This window comes from Hemiscyllium ocellatum, chromosome 23 (genome assembly GCF_020745735.1).
Source record: "Hemiscyllium ocellatum isolate sHemOce1 chromosome 23, sHemOce1.pat.X.cur, whole genome shotgun sequence".
Taxonomy (NCBI): domain Eukaryota; kingdom Metazoa; phylum Chordata; class Chondrichthyes; order Orectolobiformes; family Hemiscylliidae; genus Hemiscyllium; species Hemiscyllium ocellatum.
The window spans coordinates 47481292-47507700 of NC_083423.1; the positions used below are offsets into that span (position 1 = coordinate 47481292).

The window sequence follows — 26409 nt, forward strand, 5'->3', positions numbered from 1 at the left end:
TACTGTATCCGCTGCACCTGATGTGGCCTCCTCTATATTGGGGATACAGGCCGCCTACTTGCGGAACGTTTCAGAGAACACCTCTGGGACACCCGCACCAACCAACCCAACTGCCCCGTGGCTGAACACTTTAGCTCCCCCTCCCACTCCGCCAATGACATACTGGTCCTTGGCCTCCTCCATCGCCAGACTCTGGCCACACGACGCCTGTTGGAAGAGCGCCTCATCTTCCGCCTAGGAACCCTCCATCCACACGGGATGAATGTAGATTTCTTCAGCTTCCTCATTTCCCCTCCCCCCACCTTATCTCAGTCCCAAACCTCAGATTCAGCACCGCCCTCTTGACCTGCAATCTTCTTCCCGACCTCTCCGCCCCCACCCCCTCTCCGGCCTATCACCCTCACCTTCACCACCTTCCACCCATCGTATTCCCAGCACCCCTCCCCCAAATTCCCTCCCCCCTACCTTTTATCTCAGCCCACTTGGCACACTCGCCTCATTCCTGAAGAAGGGCTTATGTCTGAAACATCAATTCTCCTGCTCCTTGGATGCTGCCTGGCCTGCTGTGTTTTTCCAGCATCACATTTTTCAACTTTCAAACTTTATATAAATTTAAGCAGAAAGGAAATAGTTCTGCATTCTAGCTGTTTAATTTACAGATCATCTACTGACAGAAATTGGTGCTGTTAATGGTGATGTTCAGGACTGTTGTCTAGTTGATGGTCTCAAAACCCCACCATTGAGATCTTGGACTCTTTTTTAATTGGTTACCGCAGCCAATCATGAATTCCTGCTGTGGTGTGGGCCATGCCTCCAGTAGCGTATTCTTACCTGTTATGGTAATGCCAATATTATCTCCCATAATGTAAGAACTGGACATGGTAATATAGAACATAGAGCAGTACAGCACAGAAACTGGCCCTTCGGCCCACCATGTCTGTGCCAACCATGATGCCATTCTAAATTAATCCCATGTGTCTGCACATGGTCCCTATCCTTCTATTCACCACCTGTTCGTCTTGTCTACATGCCTCTTAAACATTGCTATCGCTTCTGCTTCTCCCACCTCTCCTGATAGTGCGCTCCAGGCATCTACCATTCTCTGTGTAAAAAACTTGTCTTACATATTTAAATTTTTCCCCTTTCACCTTAAACCTAAGTCCTCTATTATTTGACATTTCCACTCTGGAAAAAAGACTCTGCTTATCCATTCCAGCCATACCTCTCAAAACTTTATTGATTTCAACTAGGTTGCCCCCTCAACCTCCAAATTTCCAGTAAATGCAATCCAAGTTTATCCAACCTCTCCTTATAACTAATACCCTCTAATCTAAGCAACATCCTGGTAAACCTTTGCACCCTCTCCAAAGCCTCTACCGTATGGCAACCAGAACTGCACAGAATACTCCAAATTCAATTTAGGTATTGTGGTATTGAAAGACGTTTATTAGAGCTTCTGATATATCCAAATATTAGATTAGTTACAATGTGGAAACAGGCCCTTTAGCCCAACACGTCCACACTGACCACCAAACCCATTCCCCTACCTTTACCCCTTCACCTAACACTACGGGCAATTTAGTATGGCCAATTCACCTAACCTACACATTTTCAGACTGTGGGAGGAAACCCATGCAGACACAGGGAGAATGTGTAAACTCCATACAGTCAGTCGCCCGAGGCAGGAATTGAACCTGGGTCTCTAGCACTGTGAGGCAGCAGTGCTAACCACTGTGCCACCCGTGGTATTCTAGTTACAAACATTTCAATATCGGGGTAATATTAAGCTACCCAGTTACAAAGAGCAGAATGTTTCCATCAATGTGTCATGTTTCAACTAGCCCCATTTAAAGCCCCATTTCGATTAGCCCCTTTATACCCTCAGGTCACTTGCAATGATACATTGAGCATGTCTTGCAAAGGTGTACTGCATTCAACTATGAGGCAACACAACAGTCAGCATAGGCAGATAAGATGAAACTTTACGTTCAGACCCTCCTCTATTTCCTCCCTACCTCTTTTAGCAGCTTGAGACCATTCAGCAGGACTTTGTAATTTAGGTACCCAATCTCTTAATATTCCCTTCACGATGAACTTATTCCATTTAAAATTTTACACTTGCTCTCTTTGGCTGTAATGACTGCATCATCTAGCTCCTTACTGATTACTCCTTACCACTATCATAACACCCCTCAATGAGGAGCTTAATGAGCTTAACAAGTTGCTTTCCTTATAGTGTCAAACAGCCCAGCTAGTTTCTGAACCTGCCTCCTCTAAAACAACTCATGGTAGCTGCAGTGTTGAATGACCAGCTTGGCATCTGGTGATTGTGTTTTCAATTCCTCTCCAACTCTGTTTCCGACCTTGGTGAGTCATGAAAAATCCCTCACAAAATACATTTTAAAGGTCCATGCCTTAATCTTCTGTAACTACACAAATCCTTTCATGGTCTTTGATAAGCTCTGTTCTTCCTGGTTTGGTGAAAGGTCATTGATAACTACAGAGACTGATTGAGTATTACCAGCATTTTTGATATTGGTTTCAAATTCCTAGCATCCTCAATATTATGTTGTTTTTAATTAGTTTCTACTCTTCCCTTAGTAATCCTACAGCTCTTAATGTATTCATTAAACACCTGTAACTTCTTTGCTTGATTTATTTGCCAATATTTTTCATGCTTTTCTAATTTCCTTTTTAATTTTCTGCCTTTGTTTTCTATTCTCCTGTAGGTTCTCTGCAGTATCTAATCAAAGGACTTTATTTTTTACCTCATTGGACCATGAATAAACTTTGATAACTGTTGGTAGCAGGGGAAGGATCTAGATTTTTGACTTGCACTTATTTCCATATGGAAATAGCTTTGTTTTGAATCCACCACCATTCCACCTTCCCCCCCCCCCCCCCCACCCTCCTCCTTGTATACCTACCACAACATTGAATGTTCCAGACTGTGTTTGCCAAATCATAACTCACTTGGCAAAATTGGCCTATTTCCAATGTGACAATTATGCTCCTATTATCTGTATCCTTTTTTGAGACAATGGTAAATCTGACTGATTTATGATCATTCCTCTGCTGCTGATACATTATCTCCCTCTTTGGCTTCACTCCCTAAAACTAAATCCAGATTTTCCCCTTTTTTTGTTGGGTGTGCTACAAACTAGTTTAAAAAGAAGGGTCTGTGAGGGGAATGAAAGGAGATGGATTGAAACTCACATCATTGGTGAGGATTTTTAAGCAGGTCAGAGTTGGGATCGGATGTGATGGTCCTGCAGTTTTGCTCCTTGGCTACTTTGCTGGTTCAGCACTGATCCTGAGCCATCTTTGGGTCTGTGGTGGTAAAAAGAGGAGAAAGTGAGGACTGCAGATGCTGGAGATCAGAGCTGAAAATGTGTTGCTGGAAAAGCGCAGCAGGTCAGGTCTGTGGTGGTAGCCAATTCAGGGAAATTAGAATGATTAAAGTCCCATTGCTGTGCTCACTGTAATTTCCATTCATCAACATGGGCATTAGACTTTGGTTTATATCGTGGCCAGAAAACTATACGGCCTTATGTTGGGAAAAGAATGAGAGTCATACTTCATCTCATAGTTCAGTTGGTTGGATAGCTAGCTTGTGATGTAGAATGATGCCCAAAAGCATGAGCTCAATGCCTGCACTAGCTGAGGTCACCATGAGGGAGTCTCCTTCTCGAATTCTCCGCTTGCCTGAGGTGATCCCAAAGTAAAACCACCACCAGTTGTGTCTCTCTAATGAGAAAGCAGCAAATCCTCCAGTTGGACCATAGCAACGTTACCTTAATCTACCCACATACAATGGACTAACCTTTATTGTCACGTGCAGTGAAAAGTATATAACGGTACCATCTTAGTACAATGTGTCTAATAACAATTGAAAGAGTAAAAATAGTCAAGCATAGGAATACAAATTTTTACAAAGTACTCAAATTAGTTAAAGTCCAGAATAAGAATAAAAAGTATTGTTAAAAAGTACTCAAATTATAGTCATAAGAACATAAGGACTAGGAGCAGGAGTAGGTCATCTGGCCATTTGAGCTCACTTTCAATAAGATCATGGCTGATCCTTTTGTGGCCTCAGCTCCACCTATCCACCATCTCACCATAACTCTTTATTCCTTTACCATTCAAAAACAATGTCTATCTTAGCTTTGAAAGCATTATTGAGGAAGCCTCAAATACTTCATTGGGCAAGGAATTCCATAGATTTACAATGCCCTGGGTAAAGAAGCTCCTTTTCAATTCAGTCCTAAATCTGCTCCCCCTAATTTTGAGGCTATGTCCTCTGGTCCTAGTTTCACCTGCCAGTGGAAACATCCTCTCTACTTCCATATTAACTATTCCCTTCATAGTTTTATATGTTTCCATAAGATTCTGCTAAATTCAAATGAATATGATCCCAGTCTACTCAATCTCTCCTCATAAGCTTAACATCCCTTTAACTTTTCACTAAGTCCATGGCTGCTGGGTTTCAGAACACGAGGCCTTGCTGCTTCCACGGACTCGGCTCCCAGGCTGGCACAGGCTCAGACTGCCTTGAACTCCACGCTCTGCACTGTGACCTGCCTCCAGGACACAGCTCCTGTGGATCACAGGTGGATCACAACCAAGGTAACTGATCAGCCTACACAGTCATCTCTAGGCTCCTGAGACTCTTCGATATTTACAAATAAAAGGGATGATATCTTCTTATTTCGGCACTTCAATATTGAAATGCCTTCCTTTATCCGAAAATCTGCAGCTGGCATCTTGGCCAATGGTTTTGGTTGACAGCCTACCATAGGTCCTCTAGCCTTTGAAGTCAGCCTGCTCTCCTGGATTGCATGTCAAGCCTACGACCTGCTAGAAATTGGTCTGGCCCTTTAAGAATCAGGGTGGGCCGGTTCAGAACTGATTTTCCTGAGCTTGATCTGAAAATCAGACCATCATCAGTAAGGTGAAAGTGGGTATTGCAGATGCTGGAGATTAGAGTAGTGCAGGAAAAGTATGGCCGGTCAGGCAGCAACTAAGGAGCAGGAAAATTGACATTTCAGGCAAAAGCCTTATACTTGATGAAGGGCTTTTGCCTGAAATGTTGATTTTCCTGCTCCTCGGGTGCTGCCTGACCTGTTGTGCTTTTCCAGCGCTATTCTAATCTTGACCCATTGTTTCAGTAAGTCTACAATCCCTTCAAAAATCGCCACTTTATGAATTTGGGATCCACACTTCCTCTATGTAGCCTACTGGGATTTTTACTGGAGTTTATTCTCACACTATCCTTTTAAAATCCAATCAATTTTTGTCTTTAACTGTTGTATCAACAACAGCTGGAAGCTAATAAGAGACCAATCACCACAATGTACCTCCAGTCGATCTTCAATGAAATGTTCCTTCATTCATCCAAATGGGTTATGCTACTAACTTATTTTGAAATGGTCCCAGCATGGAATCTAAGAGGCACCATCTTATAAAACTAGATTAATTTATAAATATAGGAAATAGGAAAATGAGTAGTCCTTTCAGGTCCATGAGGCTGCTCCCTTGACCATAATCTCACCTCCCATCACCAACCATCATCCCCCAGACCATCCACAACCTCATCATCTCATGGAATCTCCCATCCACAGCCTCCAACCTCAAAGTCCTGGAACCCCGGTTCTACCTCCTACCCAAAATTCATAAACCTGACTGCCCCAGTCAGCCCATCGTCTCAGCCTGTTGCTGCCCCATTGAACTTATCTCCTCATACCATGACACTGTCCTGTCCCTCTTGGTCAAGGAAATCTTCACATGCATTCGGGACACCACTCTCGCCCTCAATGACTTTCATTTTCCTGACCCACACGCCTTATCTTCATCATGGACATCCAGTCCCTTAACACGTCCGTCCACCATGGTGAAGATCTCCAAGCCCTCTGTTTCTGACTGTCCTGCCAACCAATCAGTCTCCCTTCACCGACACACTCACTTGATTGGCGGAACTGGTCCTCACCCTCAACAACTTCTCCTTCAAATCCTCCCACTTCCTTCAGACCAAAGGGTATAGCCATTGGTACCCACATGGGCCCCAGCAATGCCTGCCTTTTTGTCGGGTACATGGAACAGTTCATCTTCTGTAGTCACACCTGCACTATTTCCCACCTTTTCCTCCATTACATTATGACTGTATTGGCGCCACTTCATGCTCCCACGAGAAGGTTGAACAGTTCATCAACTTCACAAATACTTCCACCCTGACATAAAGTTCACCTGGCCCATCTCGGACACCTCCACCCCTCCACTTCCTGGACCTCTTTGTCCCCATTTCCAGTGACCGACTCAACCCTGACATTGACTTCAAATTCACTGGCTCCCACAGCTACCTGGACTACACCTCCTCTCAACCACCCCCCCACTGTAAAAATGCTATCCCTTACTCCCAATTCCTCCGCCTCCACTGAATCTGCTCCCAGGAGGAATAATTCCACTCCAGAATATCCCTGATGGCCTCCTATTTCAAGGACCGCAATTTCCCCTCCCATGTAGTCAACAATGCTCACCAGCACATCACTTCCACTTCCTGTACCCCTGCCCTTGAACCCCACCCCTCCAAAGGCAACAAGATTAGAACCGTCCTGGTGCACACCTTTCACCCCACTAATCTCCAGATACAATGCATCATCCTCCACCATCTCCACCACCTACAGTCAGATCCCACCACCAGAGATGTATTTCCCTCCCCAGCCCTATCACCTTCCCTCCAAGACTCCCTCGATAGGTCCACGCCAACCTACCCTCCAATCTCGGCACCTTGCCTTGCCACTGCAAGCGTTGTAAAACCTGCGCTCACACCTCCCCGCTCACCTTCATCCAAGGCCCCAAAGGATCCTTCCACATCTGGCAGAAAATTTCCTGCACTTGCAAACACCTCATCTACTGTAACCATTGCTCTTGATGTGGTCTCCTCTATACTGAGGAGATGGGGTGCCAACTCACGGAACTGTTCAGGAAACATCTCTTGGATGCAAGCACCAAACAACCCCAACGCCCTATGGCCGACGACTTCAACTACTCTCCCACTCTGCCAAGAACACACAGGTCATGGGCCTCCTCCACTGCCAAATCCTAGCCACCCGATGCCTGGAGAAAGAACACCTCATCTTCCACCTTGGGATTCCCAAACATGGCATCACTGTTGATTTCACCAGTTTCCTCATCTCCCCTCACCCCCAAATCCCAGATCCAACCTTCCAACTCAACATCGTCCTCTTGAACTGTCCTCCTGTCCATCTTACTTTCCACTTATCCGTTCCACTCTCTTCTCCAACTGACCACCATCACCCCTCACCTGCATCTATTTATCACCTTCCCAACTACCTTCCCCCCAGCCCTACCCCTCCGTCTTATTTATCTCTCAGGCCCCTCCCCCCTCACATTCCTGATGAGGGGCTTATGCCTGAAACATCGACTGTCCTGCTCCTTGAATGCTGCCTGACCTCCTGTGCTTTTCCAGTGCCATACGCTTTGATTCAGCCCCATGAGCTTGCTCCATCATTCAGTGAGACCATGGCCAATCGTCTTTTAGTGCCAATTTCCAAAACTCTCTTGCTATTTCTTGATGTCTTTAATATTTAGAAATCCATTGGTCTCTGTCTTGAACATACTCAAATTTCTGCCCAATATATCTCTACCTTATTAAGTAGTCAATATACATAACAGACATGTTACATGGTTTAAAACTTTTCCTTCAAATGTCCATTTCTCAGTCATTTATTCACATTTCGCTTTACCCAATGATTTATGTTCTTGGTATTTGAAGCAAGAGAGATTTGGGTTTACATTTTTAATCATTCAAGATTGATTTTTAAAAGCAAGAATGGAAAGTCGTCATCCTTCTTTCTGTATTAGCAAAGTATATTTAGATTGGTTATCTAGTCACTTCCTGCCTTATGCTTCTGTGTTCAGAGGCTATGTGCACTGCCTGAACATACAGTTTGCTTCAGTTGTGCTCACTTGAAAACTCTTTGCCTTGGTCCTGGGTCTTAGAGTTCCTTTTGTGTTTCACCTCCTGTATAAATCTGACATTTTCCTTCCGAAACTCACCCTCTTCTCCCAGAAAAAGAATATGCTTCACATTAACAGCAGTTACAAGACCTTTCCCTTAAATATTTGCAAATGGTGAAGCAGGAAGATTAAGAGGAACCACATGATTTTTCAGGGCCGACTTAATCAACGAATGACCAAGGACAAGATGTTGTAAGGAGTTTAAGTTGGATTCCTGAAGAATTATTTTTCTTTCAGTATGCTGCTTCAACACAGATAAAGTGCTTCATCGTGACTCTTCTTTTGTAATATTTTTATTCTATTTGTCTGATTTAGCCTATGTACCAAGGCCAGAAGGAAGTACTTACATAATACTCCAGCAAATTCAACTCCCCACTTGCCTCACAATGCTGTAGATCTGTTTTGCACTTATATTTCTTTCATGCCTGTGAATTATTTTGTATGAGTGAAAAAAATGTATTTACTCTTGACTGCATCAAGGTAATTCAATCAAATCATAATTAGTGCTATCAGTGTGTGGAAGAGTTAGAATTTATTTCCTTGTACTGCCAGCACTTTATTTCATCAAAATGAAGTCCAGACTACACCTCTATTAGTCCTGCTAGCAATCGTTAGGTCCCTTGGTACAAATATTGATGTATCACTATTTGACCATATGGGTTGGTTAGCTCAGATGGTTAGAGTGTGGTGTGAATAACACCAAGGTTGTGGGTTCAGTCCCCACAATGAGCAAGTATAGGATTGGGGTTCACACTACTGGAGAGAACCTATGAATAAGATTTCTGTTCGGGGCTTGCTACCTCCCGCAGTAGTTTTGGTGAATGATTCACTGGGTCAGCATTTCAGGACAGAATTGTATGAATCATTATGGAACAAGCATTGCTACAAAGGCCTTTGGTATTTGTTGATGCAATATTTCTGGACATGACAGACTTGTTGCACTAAAAATCGCCTTTTCATTTCTGATTTAGAGTATCTGCAGCTCTTTTGATTTTTATTTGCCATCATTATCTGGTCTGGCCTGCATATGATTTCAGACCCACAGCAATGTGGTTGACTCTTAACTGCCCTCTGGGCAATTAGGGATGGGCGATAAATTATAGCCTAGCCAGTGACGCCATCATCTTGTGAATGTATTTTTAAACATCTAGGTGGATTTCTCTGACTTGATTTTCTGTAGAATTATTAAGGGAGTGTAAATTATTATGTCGCAGATATCACAGTTACAGACAGTGTTCCACAAGTAACAGACATGAAAATATTCTGTGCATCACGGAAAGTACTTTTGACCCTTTTAGATTTGGTGCACTGGTTCACACGCACCAAACTGAATGTTAAAGGCTTGTACAAATGCACTTGAAAAGTGACTTTTCAATTTATTTTACGGGGAGAAAGATAAGAGGATAGCTCAACATCTTATAGCCATAATTATTAGCTTCACTGAATGCTAATTTGCAATTTTAGATGTAATTTCTAAATCTAATACAGATTCCATTATGGTTTTTTGTGTTAGAGGTGTTGACATATTAGTAGATGAATGATAGCTTGACCAAACATATTATGAGTTGATTTGATTTATTATTGTTACATGTACCTAGGTACAGTGAAATGTTTTGCTTTCTGTGTAGTACAAATGGATCATACCATACAAAGATCATTGGGTTATAGAACAGAACAAGGAATACAAAGTTACAGCTACAAAGAATGTGCACAAATACAAGAACAGCATTCAACTTGAAATTTGTGAGATCCATTCAAAAGTCTAATAACAGTGGGGAAGAAGCTGTTCTTGAACCTGTTGTTATATGTATTTAAGCTTTTGTATCTTCTAGGTAAAAACAATGACTGCAGATGCTGGAAACTAGATTCTGGATTAGTGGTGCTGGAAGAGCACAGCAGTTCAGGCAGCATCCAAAGTGCAGTGATATCGACGTTTCGGGCAAAAGCCCTTCATCAGGAATAAAGGCAGTGAGCCTGAAGCATGGAGAGATAAGCTAAACGAGGGTGGGGGTGGGGAGAAAGTAGCATAGAGTACATTGGGTGAGTGGGGGAGGGGATGAAGGTGATAGGTCAGGAAGGAGAGGATGGAGTGGATAGGTGGAAAAGGAGCTAGGCAGGTAGGACAAGTCATGGGGACAGTGCTGAGCTGGAAGTTTGGAACTAGGGTGAGGTGAGGGAAGGGGAAATGAGGAAACTGTTGAAGTCCACATTGATGCCCTGGGGTTGAAGTGTTCCAAGGCGGAAGATGAGGCGTTCTTCCTCCAGGCGTCTGGTAGTGAGGGAGCGGTGGTGAAGGAGCCCCAGGATCTCCATGTCCTCGGCAGAGTGGGAGGGGGAGTTGAAATGTTGGGCCACAGAGCGGTGTGGTTGATTGGTGCGGGTGTCCCAGAGATGTTCCTTGAAGCGGTCTGCTATGAGGCGCCCAGTCTCCCCAATGTAGAGGAGACCACATCGGGAGCAATGGATACAATAAATGATATTAGTGGATGTGCAGGTAAAACTTTGATGGATATGGAAGGCTCCTTTAGGGCCCTGGATAGAGGTGAGGGAGGAGGTGTGGGCACAGGTTTTACAGTTCCTGCGGTGGCAGGGGAAAGTGCCAGGACGGGAGGGTGAGTTGTAGGGGGGCGTGGACCTGACCAGGTAGTCACGGAGGGAACAGTCTTTGCGGAAGGTGGAAAGGGGTGGGGAGGGAAATAAATCCCTGGTGGTGGGGTCTTTTTGGAGGTGGCGGAAATGTCGGCGGATGATTTGGTTTATGCGAAGGTTTGTAGGGTGGAAGGTGAGCACAGGGACATTCTGTCCTTGTTACGGTTGGAGGGGTGGAGTCTGAGGGCGGAGGTGCTGGATGTGGACGAGATGCATTGGAGGGCATCTTTAACCGCGTGGGAAGGGAAATTGCGGTCTCTAAAGAAGGAGGCCATCTGGTGTGTTCTATGGTGGAACTGGTCCTCCTGTGAGCAGATACGGCGGAGGCGGAGGAATTGGAAATAGCATTTTTGCAAGAGGTAGGGTGGGAAGAGATGTAATCCAGGTAGCTGTAGGAGTCGGTGGTTTGTAAAAATGTCAATGTTAAGTCGGTCATCATTAATGGAGATGGAGAGGTCCAGGATGTCAGAGATGGTCCAGGTAAATTTAAGGTAAGTGTGGAATGTGTTGGTGAAGTTGACGAATTGCTCAACCTCCTCGCGGGAGCACGAGGTGGCGCCAATGCATTCATCAATGTAGCGGAGGAAGAGGTGGGGAGTGGTGCTGGTGTAATTACGAAGGATGGACTGTTCTACGTAGCCAACAAAGAGACAGGCATAGCTGGGCCCAAACGTGTGCCCATGGCTACCCCTTTGGTCTGGAGGAACTGGGAGGATTCAAAGGAGAAATTGTTAAGGGTGAGGACCAGTTCGGCCAAACGAATGAGAGTGTCGGTGGAAGGGTACTGTGGGGGACATCTGGAGAGGAAAAAAACGGAGGGCTTGGAGGCCCTGGTCATGGCGGATGGACGTGTAGAGGGATTGGATATCCATGGTGAAGATGAGGTGTTGGGGGCCAGGGAAACGGAAGTCTTGGAGGAGGTGGAGGGCGTGGGTGGTGTCTCGAACATATGTGGGGAGTTCCTGGACTAGGGGGGATAGGACAGTGTCGAGGTAGATAGAGATGAGTTCAGTGGGGCAGGAGCATGCTGAGACAATGGGTCGGCCAGGGTGGTCAGGCTTGTGGATCTTGGGAAGGAGGTAGAACGGGCAGTGCGGGTTTCCCGAACTATGAGGTTGGAAGCTGTGGGTGGGAGATCTCCTGAGGTGATGAGGTTCTGTATGGTCTGGGAGATGATGGTTTGGTGATGGGGGGTGGGGTCATGGTCGAGGGGGCAGTAGGAATAGGTGTCCTCGAGTTGGTGTTTGGCTTCAGCGGTGTAGAGGTCAGTGCGCCAGACTACCACTGCGCCCCCTTTATCCGCTGGCTTGATGGTGAGGTTGGGATTGGAGCATAGGGATTGGAGGGCTGCACGTTGTGAGGGTGAGAGGTTGGAGTGGGGGATGGGGGTAGACAGGTTGAGGCAGTTAATGTCCTGGCGGCAGTTGAAAATGAAGAGGTCAAGGGCAGGTCATAGGCCAGCGCGGGGTGTCCAGCTGGATGCAGTGTGTTGGAGGTGGGCGAAGGGGTCCTCGGAAGGTGGTCGGGAATCCTGATTGTGAAAGTAAGCTTGGAGGCGGAGGTGACAGAAGAATTGTTCGACGTCATGGCATGTATTAAATTCATTGATGCGTGGACGGAGGGGGATGAAGGTGAGCCCTTTGCTGAGGACTGATCATTCATCCTCAGTGAGGGGAGGGTCTGGAGGGATGGTGAAAGCTCGGCAGGGCTGGGAGCTGGGATTTGGTGTGGGTTTGGAGCTGGGAGTGGGGGTGGAACCTGTAATTGGAGTGGGCGTGATGGTGGGGGGAATGGGGGTGGAATCATGAGCAGAGGTAGTGTTCCCCTCAGGGTTCTGGGGGGCGGGAATAGTGACAGTGGGGTCTGTGGGGGGGGGGGGGCATGTCAGCAGACTGCAGGTGAGTGGCGCTGGTGGGGGCAGAAGTGGTGGTGACCACAGCAGTAGGGTTGGCGGAAGTCATTCAGCGATGATGTGAGGGATGGACGTGATGTCACGTGTGATGCATGAGGAATTGTGAGGGGCGGAAGTGGTTGTGGGAGTGGCCATGATGAGGGCTGAAGTGACATCATCAATCAACGTGGGGATGGTAGCTGCATCAGCTGCATGGCTAATGGCGTCTGAGTCGTTTCCGAGGCCAGGGGAATCTGCTGAAATGTTTGAGGAGCGCTGGTTATGGAGATGGATAGATAAAAGGTTGTTGTACTTACAGTTTTTGATGTTTGAGATGGAATTGAAATACTGTTTGTTGAGAGTATGAATTCTCCTGAGGACATGAGCCCTGAGGCAGGGCTGACTGTAGAGAGGTTAGGTGCCGGTGCATTGCTGCGAGCGTGGAGCGGAGGATCTTGAAGGAGAACTGTTGCCGGTGTTTTTGAATCTGTAGTCTGTACTGTTTGTCCTGTTTCAGTCCGAACTCTGCTGGTTTAAAGATGATCCGGAGTCCCTGTGGGATGAGTTGGTTACAGAGGCAGGCGCTGAGGAAGCAAATGTGGCTGTGGTAGCGAGTTTGTTTCAGGTCATGGTTGAAGAGCTTCAGGGCAGAGGAAATGACCTGGGAGTTGCAGTGGGAGGGGGACTCACTGAGATTCTTGTAGAGAGAGGAGGAAAACTTCTTCAAGGCAGGCATCCTTGCAAGAGGATTCGCAGACCGAGCTTACTTTCACAATCAGGATTCCCGTTCACTTTCAAGGACCCCTTCGCCCACCTCCAACACACTGCATCCACCTGGACACCTAGCGCTGGCCTATGACCTGCCCTCGACCTCTTCATTTCCAACTGCCGCCGGGACATTAAGCGCTTCAACCTGTCTACCCCCCTCCCCACTCCAACCTCTCACCCTCACAATGCGCAGCCCTCCAATCCCTCTGCTCCAATCCCCACCTCACCATTAAGCCAGCGGATAAAGGGGGCGCAGTGGTAGTCTGGCGCATTGACCTCTACACCGCTGAAGCCAAATGTCAACTCAAGTACACCTCTTCCTACTGCCCCTTCGACCATGACCCCACCCCCCCATCACCAAACCATCATCTCCCAGACCATACAGAACCTCATCACCTCAGGAGATTTCCCACCCACAGCTTCCAACCTCATAGTTCGGGAACCCCGCACTAAGTAAAAAATGAGGTCTGCAGATGCTGGAGATCACAGCTGCAAATGTGTTGCTGGTCAAAGCACAGCAGGTTAGGCAGCATCTCAGGAATAGAGAATTCGACGTTTCGAGCATAAGCCCTTCATCAGGAAGCCCTTCCTGATGAAGGGCTTATGCTCGAAACGTCGAATTCTCTATTCCTGAGATGCTGCCTAACCTGCTGTGCTTTGACCAGCAACACATTTGCAGCTGGGAACCCCGCACTGCCCGTTCTACCTCCTTCCCAAGATCCACAAGCCTGACCACCCTGGCCGACCCATTGTCTCAGCATGCTCCTGCCCCACTGAACTCATCTCTATCTACCTCGACACTGCCTATCCCCCCTAGTCCTGGAACTCTCCACATACGTTCGAGACACCACCCATGCCCTCCACCTCCTCCAAGACTTCCGTTTCCCTGGCCCCCAATGCCTCATCTTCATTATGGATATCCAATTCCTCTACACCTCCATCCGCCATGACCAGGGCCTCCAAGCCCTCCGTTTTTTTCCTCTCCAGATGTCCCCCACAGTACCCTTCCACCGACACTCTCATTCGTTTGGCCGAACTGGTCCTCACCCTTAACAATTTCTCCTTTGAATCCTCCCAGTTCCTCCAGACCAAAGGGGTAGCCATGGGCACACGTATGGGCCCCAGCTTTGCCTGTCTCTTTGTTGGCTACGTAGAACAGTTGATCTTCCGTAATTACACCGGCACCACTCCCCATCTCTTTCTCCGCTACATTGATGACTGCATTGGTGCCACCTTGTGCTCCCGTGAGGAGGTTGAGCAAATCATCAACATCACCAACACATTCCACTCTGACCTTAAATTTACCTGGACCATCTCTGACACCACCCTCCCCTTCCTGGACCTCTCCATCTCCATTAGTGATGACCGACTTGACATTGACATTTTTTACAAACCCACCGACTCCCACAGCTACCTGGATTACATCTCTTCCCACCCTACCTCTTGCAAAAATGCCATCCCATATTCCCAATTCCTCCGCCTCCGCCGTATCTGCTCTCAGGAGGACCAGTTCCACCATAGAACATACCAGATGGCCTCCTTCTTTAGAGACCGCAATTTCCCTTCCCACATGGTTAAAGATGCCCTCCAACGAATCTCGTCCACATCCAGCACCTCCGGCCTCAGACCCCACCCCTCCAACCGTAACAAGGACAGAATGCCCCTGGTGCTTACCTTCCACCCTACAAACCTTCGCATAAACCAAATCATCCGCCGACATTTCCGCCACCTCCAAAAAGACCCCACCACCAGGTATATATTTCCCTCCCCACCTCTTTCCGCCTTCCGCAAAGACTGTTCCCTACGTAACCACCTGGTCATGTCCACGCCCCCCCTACGACCCACCCTCCCATCCTGGCACTTTCCCCTGCCACTGCAGGAACTGTAAAACCTGTGCCCACACCTCCTCCCTCACCTCTATCCAAGGCCCTAAAGGAGCCTTCTATATCCATCAAAGTTTTACCTGCACATCCACTAATATCATTTATTGTATCCGTTGTTCCCGATGTGGTCTCCTCTACATTGGGGAGACTGGGCGCCTCCTAGCAGACCGCTTTAGGGAACATCTCCGGGACACCCGCACCAATCAACCACACCGCCCTGTGGCCCAACATTTCAACTCCCCCTCCCACTCTGCCGAGGACATGGAGGTCCTGGGCCTCCTTCACCGCTGCTCCCTCACCACCAGACGCCTGGAGGAAGAACGCCTCATCTTCCGCCTTGGAACACTTCAACCCCAGGACATCAATGTGGACTTTAACAGTTTCCTCATTTCCCCTTCCCTCACCTCACCCTAGTTCCAAACTTCCAGCTCAGCACTGTCCCCATGACTTGTCCGGACTTGACCTACCTGCCTGTCTCCTTTTTCACCTATCCACTCCACCCTCCCCCCACCCCGACCTATCACCTTCATCCTCTCCCCCACTCACCCATTGTACTCTATGCTACTTTCTTCCCACCCCCACCCTCCTTTAGCTTATCTCTCCACGCTTCAGGCTCACTGCCTTTATTCCTGATGAAGGGCTTTTGCCCAAAATGTCGATTTCGCTGCACTTTGGATGCTGCCTGAACTGCTGTGCTCTTCCAGCACCACTGATCCAGAATTTTGTATCTTCTGCCTGATGGAAGGGGTCAGAAGAGATTATAACTGGGGTGGGAGGGGTCTTTGATGTTGGTTGGCTTCCCAAGGCAGTGAGAAGTATAGATGGCATCAATGGATGGAAGGTTGGCTTGCATGATGGACTGGCTGAACAACTTTCTGTTGTTTCTTACAGTCCTGGGCAGAGCAGTTGCCTTACCAAGCTGTGATGCACCTAGATAGAACACTTTTGATGGTGCATCTATAAACGTTGGTGACTGTCCTTATGGACGTGCCAAATTTCCTAGCCTCCTACGGAAGAGGTATTGCTGTGCTTTCTTGACTGTCGCATCAATCGTGGGTGGTCCACAATTGTTGGTGATCATCACTCCTCGAAACTTGACGCTCTCGCCCACCTCCACCTCAGCTCCGTTGATGTAGATAGGGGCCTACATTGTAACATCTTGTGCACTGTAGTGACCAGGAAAGTTTTTCTTTAAACAGTGCAGCAAACAGGAAAGGAGGGCATGCAGACAGCAATAAACTGGAATGTTCTGCCTGTACACTGTAGCAAACAGGGTTAGTGTTCAGCCACATTATGGCGAATGGGAAGGTTCGTGGGGACCTGTGGCAATGGGATTGACATGGAAATAGTCTATATTAATACTGTAGTGAATAGAAATGTTCTGCAATCCTTACTATAGTAAAAGGGGATGGTCTGCATCCATACTGTAACAGATAGGAATGGTCTATATATATGCTGTAACAAATTGGAATGTTCTACATAAACACAACATCAAACTGGATTGGTCTGTATGCACACTGGGAGCAGTACATACTGTGACAAATGAGAATGGTTGACAGATATGAGGGAGCAAATGGGATTGTCTTGTGTGCACATTGTACCAAATAGCAATATTCTGCAAGCACACTGCAGTGAATGGGAATGTTCTGTGAACACACTGCAGTGAATGGGAATGTTCTGCGAACACACTGCAGTGAATGGGAATGTTCTGCAAACACACTGCAGTGAATGGGAATGTTCTGCAAGCATGTTGTTGCAAACAGGAATATTTTTCAGGCATACTTTAGCAATTGGCAATGTTCAGCATGCACAGTGCAGGAAATGCGAATGTTCTGCACAAATTGGAGCAAACGTATGGATGTTCGGGAATTTCTGAACACAGCTACCTACTAAAGGCAGTCAATGATTTGTAACAATTTCTGATCATTTATTGAGTTTGCTGAGAAGCAGTTAATTAGGTAAAGAAACTGTGACAATTGGAGATAGTTCACTGATACCAGAGGATAGCTAGGCTGTCAGTGTGGAATGTGTTGATCTTATTAAAGTGGAGAAGTCAGCATTTTGTGTTCAAGCTGAAGCATTAGGGAACTCTTCCCTGGGTCTCCTTCCTCTTTTTCTGGTTTGGCTCTATCTGAGGGAACAGGACAGTGAGAACTTCTCGATGAGAACTTCTTGGTGAGAACTCCTCTCTGTCCCCAGCACTTACAGATGTGTCATATTTATAGGGGTTGGTGATATATCTGTGTCAATCATTTATCTGAACCCTTTTGGCCAATGACCAAGGGACAACTACTCATGGCATCAGATGACAGCTGTCTCCTTGCCAGTCCTCATGTGAGGGTCAGTTTACCATTCTTTGCATGAACAAATACTTCTTAATTTTGAAAACAACACACTGAGAATATAGCAATGAAGTATCCGATAATTATTTTTTATGATTGTGAAAGGCTGGTTACCAACAGAGTCATACACCACGGAAACAGACTTTTCAATCCAACCGGTCCATGCTGACCATAATCCCAAACTGAAAACGTGTTGCTGGTTAAAGCACAGCAGGTCAGGCAGCATCCAAGGAACAGGAAATTCGACGTTTCGGGCCAGAGCCCTTCATCAGGAACAATCCCAAACTAAACTAGTCCCACCGGCGTGTGCTTGGCCCATATCCCTTCAAACCTTTCCTATTCATGTACTTATCCAAATGTCTTTTAAATGTTGTAACTGTACTCACACTCACCACTTCCTCTGGCATTTCATTCCTCATGCAAACCACTCTGTATAAAAAAAGACACCTCTCGTGTCCTTGTTAATTCTTTCACCACTCACCTTAGAAACATGCCCCTAGTTTTGAACTTCCCCCACCCTTGGGAAAAGAACCTTGCTATTTACCTGTTCTATGCCGCTCATGATTTTATAAACCTCAGTAAAGTCACCCCTCAATCTCCTACGTTCCAGTCAATCTTTAAAACTCAAAATTTCCATTCCTGGTAACCGTATTCTTGCTATAACAAGGTGACCAGAACAGTACTCCAGAAGAGGCCTCAGCAACAGCCGATACAACCTCAACATGACATCCCAATTCCTGTACTCAAAGGACTGAGTAATGGAGGCGAGTGTGCCAAATGTCCTTTTAACCACCCTGTCTACGTGATGCAAACTTCAAAGTATTTTATACTTGAACCACTAGGTCTCTCTGTTCTACAACACTATTCAGGGTCCTACGATTAACTGCTGCCCTGGTTTATTTTATCAAAATGCAATATTTCACTTTTATCCAAAGTAAACTCCATCTGCCACTCCTCAACCCATTGACCTAATTGATAAAGATCTCCTTGTAGTCTTAGATAACCTCCTTCATTGTTCATTATACCACCAAGTTTGGTGTCGTCTGCAAACTTACTAATCGCGCCTCCTATATTCTCATCTAAATCATCTATATAAAACAACAAACAAAAGTGGACCAATCCCTGTGGAACACCGCTGGTCACAGGCCTCCAGTCTGAAAAACAACCCTCCACCGCCACCCTCTATCCACTACTGTCAAGCCAATTTTGTAGTCAATATTGCTCTCCCTGAATCCCTAGGAGAAAGTGAGGACTGCAGATGCTGGAGATTAGAGTCGAGAGTGTGATGCTAGAAAAGCAAAGCAGTTCAGGCAGCATCCGAGGAGCAGGAGAATCGACATTTCAGACATAAGCCCTTCATCAGGAATGAGCCACAACATTCCTGATGAAGGGCTTATGCCTGAAACATTGATTCTCCTGCTCTTCTGATGCTGCCTGACCTGCTGTGCTTTTCCAGCACCACACTCTCAACTGGCCCTGAATCCCATGGAATCTAACTTTATTAATTAGAACCTTATCAAAGGCTTTACTAAGGTCCGAGTAAACAATGACTACTGCTGTGCCCTCATCAATCTTTTTGGTTACATCCTCGAAAAACTCAAGTTTGTGAGACAATATTTCCCTCGTACAAAACCAGATTGATTGTTATTAATCAGTCCTTGCCTCTCCAAATGCAAGGAAATCCTATCTTTCAGAATTACCTCCAACAACTTACCCACCACCAATGTCAGAATCACAGATTTACAATTGCCAGGGTTCTCCTTACAGTATTTCTTAAATAAAGCCGCAACACTAGCCACTCTCTAGTCCTCACCCATGGCTGTAGATGATACAAATATCTCTGCTAGGGACGCTGCAATTTCTTCCCTCACTTCTCACAACATCTGGGGACACCCCTGATTAGGTGCTGGAGATTTATCCGCCTATATGTTTTCTCAGACCTCCAGCCCTTCCTCTTCTCTGTTGTGAACTGTTTTCAAAACATCAATATTTATTTCCCGGAGTTCTCCAGCCTCCATTTCTTTCTCTCCAAAAAGCTGACGCAAAACATTCATTTACTATCTCTCCCATATCTTAAGGTTCAACACGTGGATGACCTTATTGATCTTTAAGGGGCCCTATTCTTGCCCTAGTTGCTCTTTTGCTCTTAATGTACTTGTAGAACCCCTTTGGATTATTAAAGAACATAGAAGATTACAGCACAGGAACAGGCCCTTTGGCCCTCCAAACCTGCACCAACCCAGATCCTCTATCTAAACCTGTTGTTTATTTTTCAAGGATTTGTATCCCTCTGCCTCCTGCCCATTCATGTATCTGTCTAGATACATCTTAAATGATGCGATCGTTTCCACTCCACCACCTCTGCTGGCAACGTTCCAGGCACCCACAACCCTCTGTGTACAGAACTTTCCTTGTATATCTCCCTTAAACCTTTCCCCTCTCACCTTGAACTCATGACCCCTAGCAATTGAGTCCTCCACTCTTGGAAAAAGCTTCTTGCTATCCAACCTGTCTAACCCTTACATTTTTTTAAAGACCTCAATCAGGTCCCCTCCTCGACCTCCTTAATCTTATCTGTCAAGGCTATCTCATATCCCCTTTTTGCCCTCCTAGTTTCCCTCTTCAGAATACCCCCAGTCCCTTTATAATCTTCAAGCAATTAGTTTGATCCCAGTTGTTTGCATCTAATATTTGACTCTTTCTTAATCTTGACCAGAGCCTTAATGTCTTTATTCACCCATTGTTCCCTATTCTCACTAGCCTTGCCCTTCATCCTAATAAGAACATTATGCCTCTGAAGTCTCGTTATCATCCTTTGAAAGCCCCTACTTGTCAGTCGTCGCTTTACTTTTCCACAGTCTAGACCAATCAACTTTTGAAAGTTCCTGCCTCATACCATTAAAATTTTCCTTACTCCAATTATGAACTTTATATTTTATGGAAGCCTATCTTTTTCCATAACTCATGAACCTAATCATTTTATGATCACTGGTCCCAAGTCTTTCCTGACTAACACTTCAGCCACTAGCCCTGCTTTATTTCTTAATAGCAGATCAAATTTTGCTCTCTATGGTAGGGACATTTACACACTGGTGGAGAAACTTATATTGAATACATTCAAAAAATCCTTACCATGCAAACCCTTAACACTATGGCAGTCACAGACAATGTTTGGAAAATTAAAATCCCCTAGTATTACAACCATATTATTCTTGCATATATCTGAGATTTCTACATTCACTTCTCAATTTCCTTTTGACTCTTGGGGGTCTATAGTACAATCACAGCATTACTTTCTTATTTCTAAGTTCTACTCATAACATTTCACTGGACAATCCCTCAGAAATGCTCTCTAAATTCGGTTACAATGTTTTTTTTAATCAAAAATGCCATGCCCTCACCTCTCTTGCCCCCCTTTCTATCTTCCTATAACATCTAAAACCCGAAACATTGAGCTGTCAATCCTGTCCTCCCCTCAGCCAAGTTTCTGTAATAGCTACGATGTCCCAGTCCCATGTTACCAAACATGCCCTGAGTTCATCAGCGTTACCTGTAAGACCACTTCCACTTGCAATAAGTGCAGTTTGATATTTCAGACTTGTCTCGATCTCTGACTTGCTCTTGCCTGTCTTTTCTAATGAGGAGAAAGTGAGGACTGCAGATGCTGGAGAGTCAGAGTCGAAAAATGTGGAGCTGGAAAAACACAGCAGGCCAGGCAGCATCCAAAGAGCAGGAGAGTTGACGTTTGGGTATAAGCCCTTCATCAGGAATGCTCTTTTTTGATTCAGAACCATCCTCATCGACCTATCTATTTTCACTGCTATTGAGGAACTCCCCACCTCCCCACTACCACCCCACGTATTAGCCTTCCAAAATTGAATTGCAAATCTCCCCGCCAGGACATTTGTCCCTTTCCAGTTCAGGTGAAACCCGTTCCTTTTTGAACAGGTCTTTTCTGCTCCAGAAGAGATCCAAAAATCTGAATACTTGCACATTGCACTGTCCCTCACCCATTGATTTATCTGTCCTACCTTTTTAATTCCTAATCTCACTGGGACTTGGCACTGGAAGTAAACCAAAGATTATTACCTTTTGAGTTTTTTTTTAACTTCCTGCCTAACATTCTATATTCACATTGCAAAGTCTTAACCCTTTCCTGAACTATGTCGTTCTTACCAATGTGTACACCAGCTCTCGGCTTCTTAACTCTCCTGTTGTGGTTCTGCTCGCCGAGCTGGAAGTTTTTGCTGCAAACGTTTCATTCCCTGGCTAGGGAACATCATCAGTGCTGTTGGAGCCTCGTGTGAAGCGCTGCTTTGATGTTTCTTCCGGTATTTATATTGGTTTGTTCTTGCCGCTTGCCGCTAACTCTCCCCTTTGACAAGATGCTTCAGCTATTTAGAGATGTCCTTGACCCTGGCAGTAGGAAGGTAACATACTATCCTGGATTCATGCTCACAGCTGCAGGATCTTCTGCCTGTGCCCCAACAGGACAGTCTCCTATAACAACTATTCTTTGAAATTTTGACAAACCCCACTTAACATAAGATTCATTCTTAGAGTCCAAGATTTGACTGCCAACTTTGTTTTCCTCTGAGGGACTGTTGCCTTTGTCGGTACTCAAAATGGAATATCTGTTGGAGAGAGGAATAGCCACAGGAGACCTCTGAACAACCTCCTTACCATTGCTGACAGTTACCCACCTCTCTGACTGATCCTGTTGTGTAGGCACCTCTCTAGCAAACCAACACACTCTGTGTCTCCTGTATGCCCTCAGTGAAAAAACCTAAAAAGAAGTAGCTCTCAAAATAACATTAGCTATTTTAAAAAAAACTACATTCCCTTACCCACAGATTTTAATCTTACACATGCAAAAGAGAGAAGAAAATAATTCAACAGCTAAAATCTTTTTTAAAAAATCAAGCACTTGACTGAAACTTTCATCCACTGAAAGAAGCCTCCTCTTCAAATCTATCAATCAGTCAGCTTTCAAATCTTTGGGTCTGAGAACAGAAATGCTGATCTCTGATCCCCGTCATTATTTAAACTGCTCCAACGAACAAGTTGAAAAGGAAAATCTTCAGAGTCCCATAATGTGATAGAGTTAAGTGAAGTTTCATGCTTCACAGGGAAGACCAAATATGGACTGCCGACTGAAAGCAGGTTAAGAGGGAAATCTAACTTCCGACAAATGGGAATGGTCTGCACATACGGGAATATGCTGCATGCACACTATAGAAAATGGGAATGTCATGCACACACACTACAACAAACAGGAATGTCCTGTATGGACACTGTAATGAATGGACATGTCCTGCATGTACACTGTAGGGAATGGGAATTATTGTATGATTTCAATAGCAAGCAGGAATGGTGTGTGGACAATAACAAATGGGAATATTCCATGTACACACTGTAGCAAATGGGAACTATCTGCATGCACACTAATAGAAGGTGATAATTATGGGGACAGTGGACACAGCAAATGGCAGTTTGTGGGGTATAGAAATAAAGATGATAGATAATGCAAACTCAGAGGATTTTTAAAGTATAAATTTGAGGATAAAACTTTGTATGTTGCTCTATATTTTTGTCTTTTCCTACTGCATCAGCAACAAATTGAGCACCACACAACACTGCGGCCTTACAATCGCAAGGTAGCATCAAGTTGACCTTCATCACAGCATTTCATTTTAAAGAAAAGTGCACATACCTACTGCCCTTTTATTTAGTTTGAATCTTGTTTCCAGTACTATTGTGCATGCAGTTCATATTATCACAACTTTTGTTTTAAAAAGATTTTGCCAACCATTCTTTGAATATACATTCTTATTGACTGCACTGTCTAAATATTAAGCAATAGAATGAGACTCAGTCACAAAGAAGCCCAGTAACCTGCTGCAAAGTGGTAGCCTTCACTTTGCCCTTAATATGTTGAGGATAGTTGTGCTTCAGAATTGATTGTTCTCTTTGCACTTATAGCTCAGAAGAATAGCTGCACTTTACCAATGAATTAGACCAATTGTACTTACTTATGTTAAATGGAGGGGAAATGTGAATCTTGTCAGGCCACCATTGGCAGTAAGTGTTTTTGTGCTGATATCTAAGGAAGTATTTTTTTCAGAAAGCAGACAAGAGCTTCCTCATTAGATTGTTCCTGTGTAACCTAAATATTGCATATTTTGAAAGTATTTCTCCTGGTAAATATTATAGGTCAGCTATGTAAAGAACTCAGTCAAAAGACTTTATATTATTGTGTGGTAGTTAAAGAGAACTTGCAAATAGCTTATTGCTACTGTTTTTTTACAAAAATGCTGTCTGACCCCAATTAGGTGGCTGTGAATTTATGCATTTTTGACCTTCCTTTAATGGTGAGTTTGACCCGTTTACTGACAAGTGTGTCAGGAAGTGGGCGACTGAGGACTGAGCTAGTCTTTTTATCTCTATTAGATCGGTTTGGATATTTGGTAACCACCTTGTTAACTGCAAGGTTCTTGATTGGGGTTAACTTGGGCCAATCTGGTAAGCTTCAGCTGACCAATATAACCAGGAGACTTCATGCAGCATTGCGCTTTGAGAAGGGCATTGCTTGTCACTAGCCACTTGGGAGTTTCTGTTCTTCCTGGTGATGGAATGTAAATAAATATTTACACACTTATTGTATTTCACTGTGTCTGACACCTGCACATACATGACATGGATGTGGGGGAAAAATAAGCACTACCGCTGTCAGATGGTTGTGTGGAAAGTGGAGGGGGTGGGGGGGGGTAACGTATCCAGGAGATTGCTCCCACTACTGCAGCCTGGGCCTTGCCCACGGCAAAAAAAAACGAGGAGAGAAAAAATTATAACCAGGAGAAAACTACAACAGTTTCCTCCCATTCTATGGAATATTTTTAACATGATATATATTTTGAAAGGTTCATACTTTAAGGATAGTTTTCATTACTACCCAAAGTAGCTCAGAGGATCTGTTCCTAAACTTAAAAATGTCTTGAGCTGGTCACTGAGAGTCCGAAACTTTTTCTAATTCCTTTCCCTGCACTGTATTATGTGGAAAGCCCAGATCACTGTGATCTTGATGAAGAGAACCCTAAGCCAAGCAGCTCAGTTTGATAGTATGAGGAGACATTGCATGTGTGAATTGTGATTTCTATTGCTTTATGTTGTCTCACTTTAGTTCTTTTATAAATCAAGTTTTCTGATACTTCTCGATACCCCCACCCCCTCTAGAGCAGCTATGTATATTTGATTCCATAAACCCGTAATATCTGAATAACACAATATGTTTACAACATTTAAATTATTTTAGATGAAGTCAAAACAACTTTGTATAAAGGTTTGGTCACCTTTTAATACTTGTGCTTTTCTATAAATATGTACTTTGTTGGAAATTCTCGGCAAATGGTCTACTTTGCTTATGGGGATCCATTGATTCGTAAAATCAAACATTTATATGTAACTTTTAATAAATGTCAGGTAATTAAAAAAAAATCCAGGAGAACCACTATTAGTGTAAAAAAGAAGTAAAAATATATATAACCAGGAGATTTAGTATCTCCTCAGTTTAGGGAACTGGCTGGGCCACATTCAGTGTGTTACTGATGCTGTTGGTTTCTGTTTTATTTTGGAGGGGGTGGGGCGTTGGAAGGTGGGGACCTGATTCCTGAACTGGCTGTATTATATAGCCAATTTGTTAACTGGTGTTCCTTTTTTTTATTGAGGACTGATTTTTAACCTGCCTGATTTTAACAGTCAATGTGTTTCACTTCTCAGTAAGGAACTGTTGTTACACTGGCTGGTTGCAGCCTGTGTTATTCTTTTCCCCTTCACTTTGAGAAAAGAGCAATGTTGATTTTGTGGCAGGGCTTAGGCCCTGCACATTGGTTTTCTTTTTTCTTTTGTATGTGTTTTCACTTTTTGTTTTGGTGTTTAGGCTTACCCCCTGTGAGAGAATGCACCTTTCCAGATGAGCTTTTCTTGAGAGTAGGCCTGGCCCTTTGTTGGTCGACTAGGCCTCTGTAAAGACTGAACACCTGTGTGAGTGTTGGGAGGTGAGCATTTTCTGCCTTCGGGAGTGGGCTCAGCCCCTGTGAATTAACTGTATCTTTACAATAATACTGTGTTCCTGAGACTGGGCCTGATTCTCTATGGATGGGGCAGGCCTCTATGAATACCTGTGTGTGTGTGCTGTGGGATGTGCATTGCTGTAGATTCTGACTTTGGGTGTGGACTGTTTCAGGCAATGGACTCTGTAGTTTGGAATAGACTATTTCTGACAATGCAACTTGTATACTGGAGTGGACTCTGTTCCCGGGAATGGACTCTACATTTTGAAGAGAACTGTTTATGGTAATGGTTGCTGGGGTGATCTGTATTCTAGGCACTGTTTCTTGTCTAATTTGACTGCCTTGTATGTATTTGTTATTGCTACTTTTATGATGATTGAAAGTGGGATTTGAGGTTTGTCCTCTTTTCCATGAAAATTGGTTGAACAGTAAGGTTTGGGGTCTGACTTTGCCACTCCTCTCCCCCTGTAAATCGCTGTTTTCCTGTATACAGCTGTTAATGTTAATTGTTTGTAAACTGTACTGTTTAATAAAATAATTTTAAAAACCCAGCAGATTTAGAATCCCCTCAGTTTAGGGGCAAGGAAAAAAATATAACCAGGAGATGTCCTTGTGGGTCCACTCCCTGGGCCTGTCCGGGCTGGCCACAAATAGGTCCAGGCATCAGGCAGTGGAGGGGGTCGATTGCCTGTCCCTCTTCTGTTGTTATGTCTGTGCCCTTATGGAGGAGCACATGATTTCACTAACACCCTCGAGGCTTTCAGGGAGCA

General features: G+C 44.9%; 1 long non-coding RNA gene across 2 annotated transcripts in view; it reads left to right on the forward strand.

Annotated features, from left to right (window-relative positions):
* The window catches only part of LOC132826776 (uncharacterized), a 137305-nt gene that overhangs the window by 20148 nt on the left and 90748 nt on the right, over nt 1-26409 (forward strand). Inside the window, exon 5 of one of the 2 annotated variants that reach the window (XR_009645913.1) lies at nt 25507-25624. This is a non-coding gene — a long non-coding RNA (uncharacterized LOC132826776). Of the gene's footprint in view, nt 1-2729; nt 2780-25506; nt 25625-26409 lie in introns of those variants that run through there. The other variant, XR_009645914.1, reaches the window with a different exon arrangement.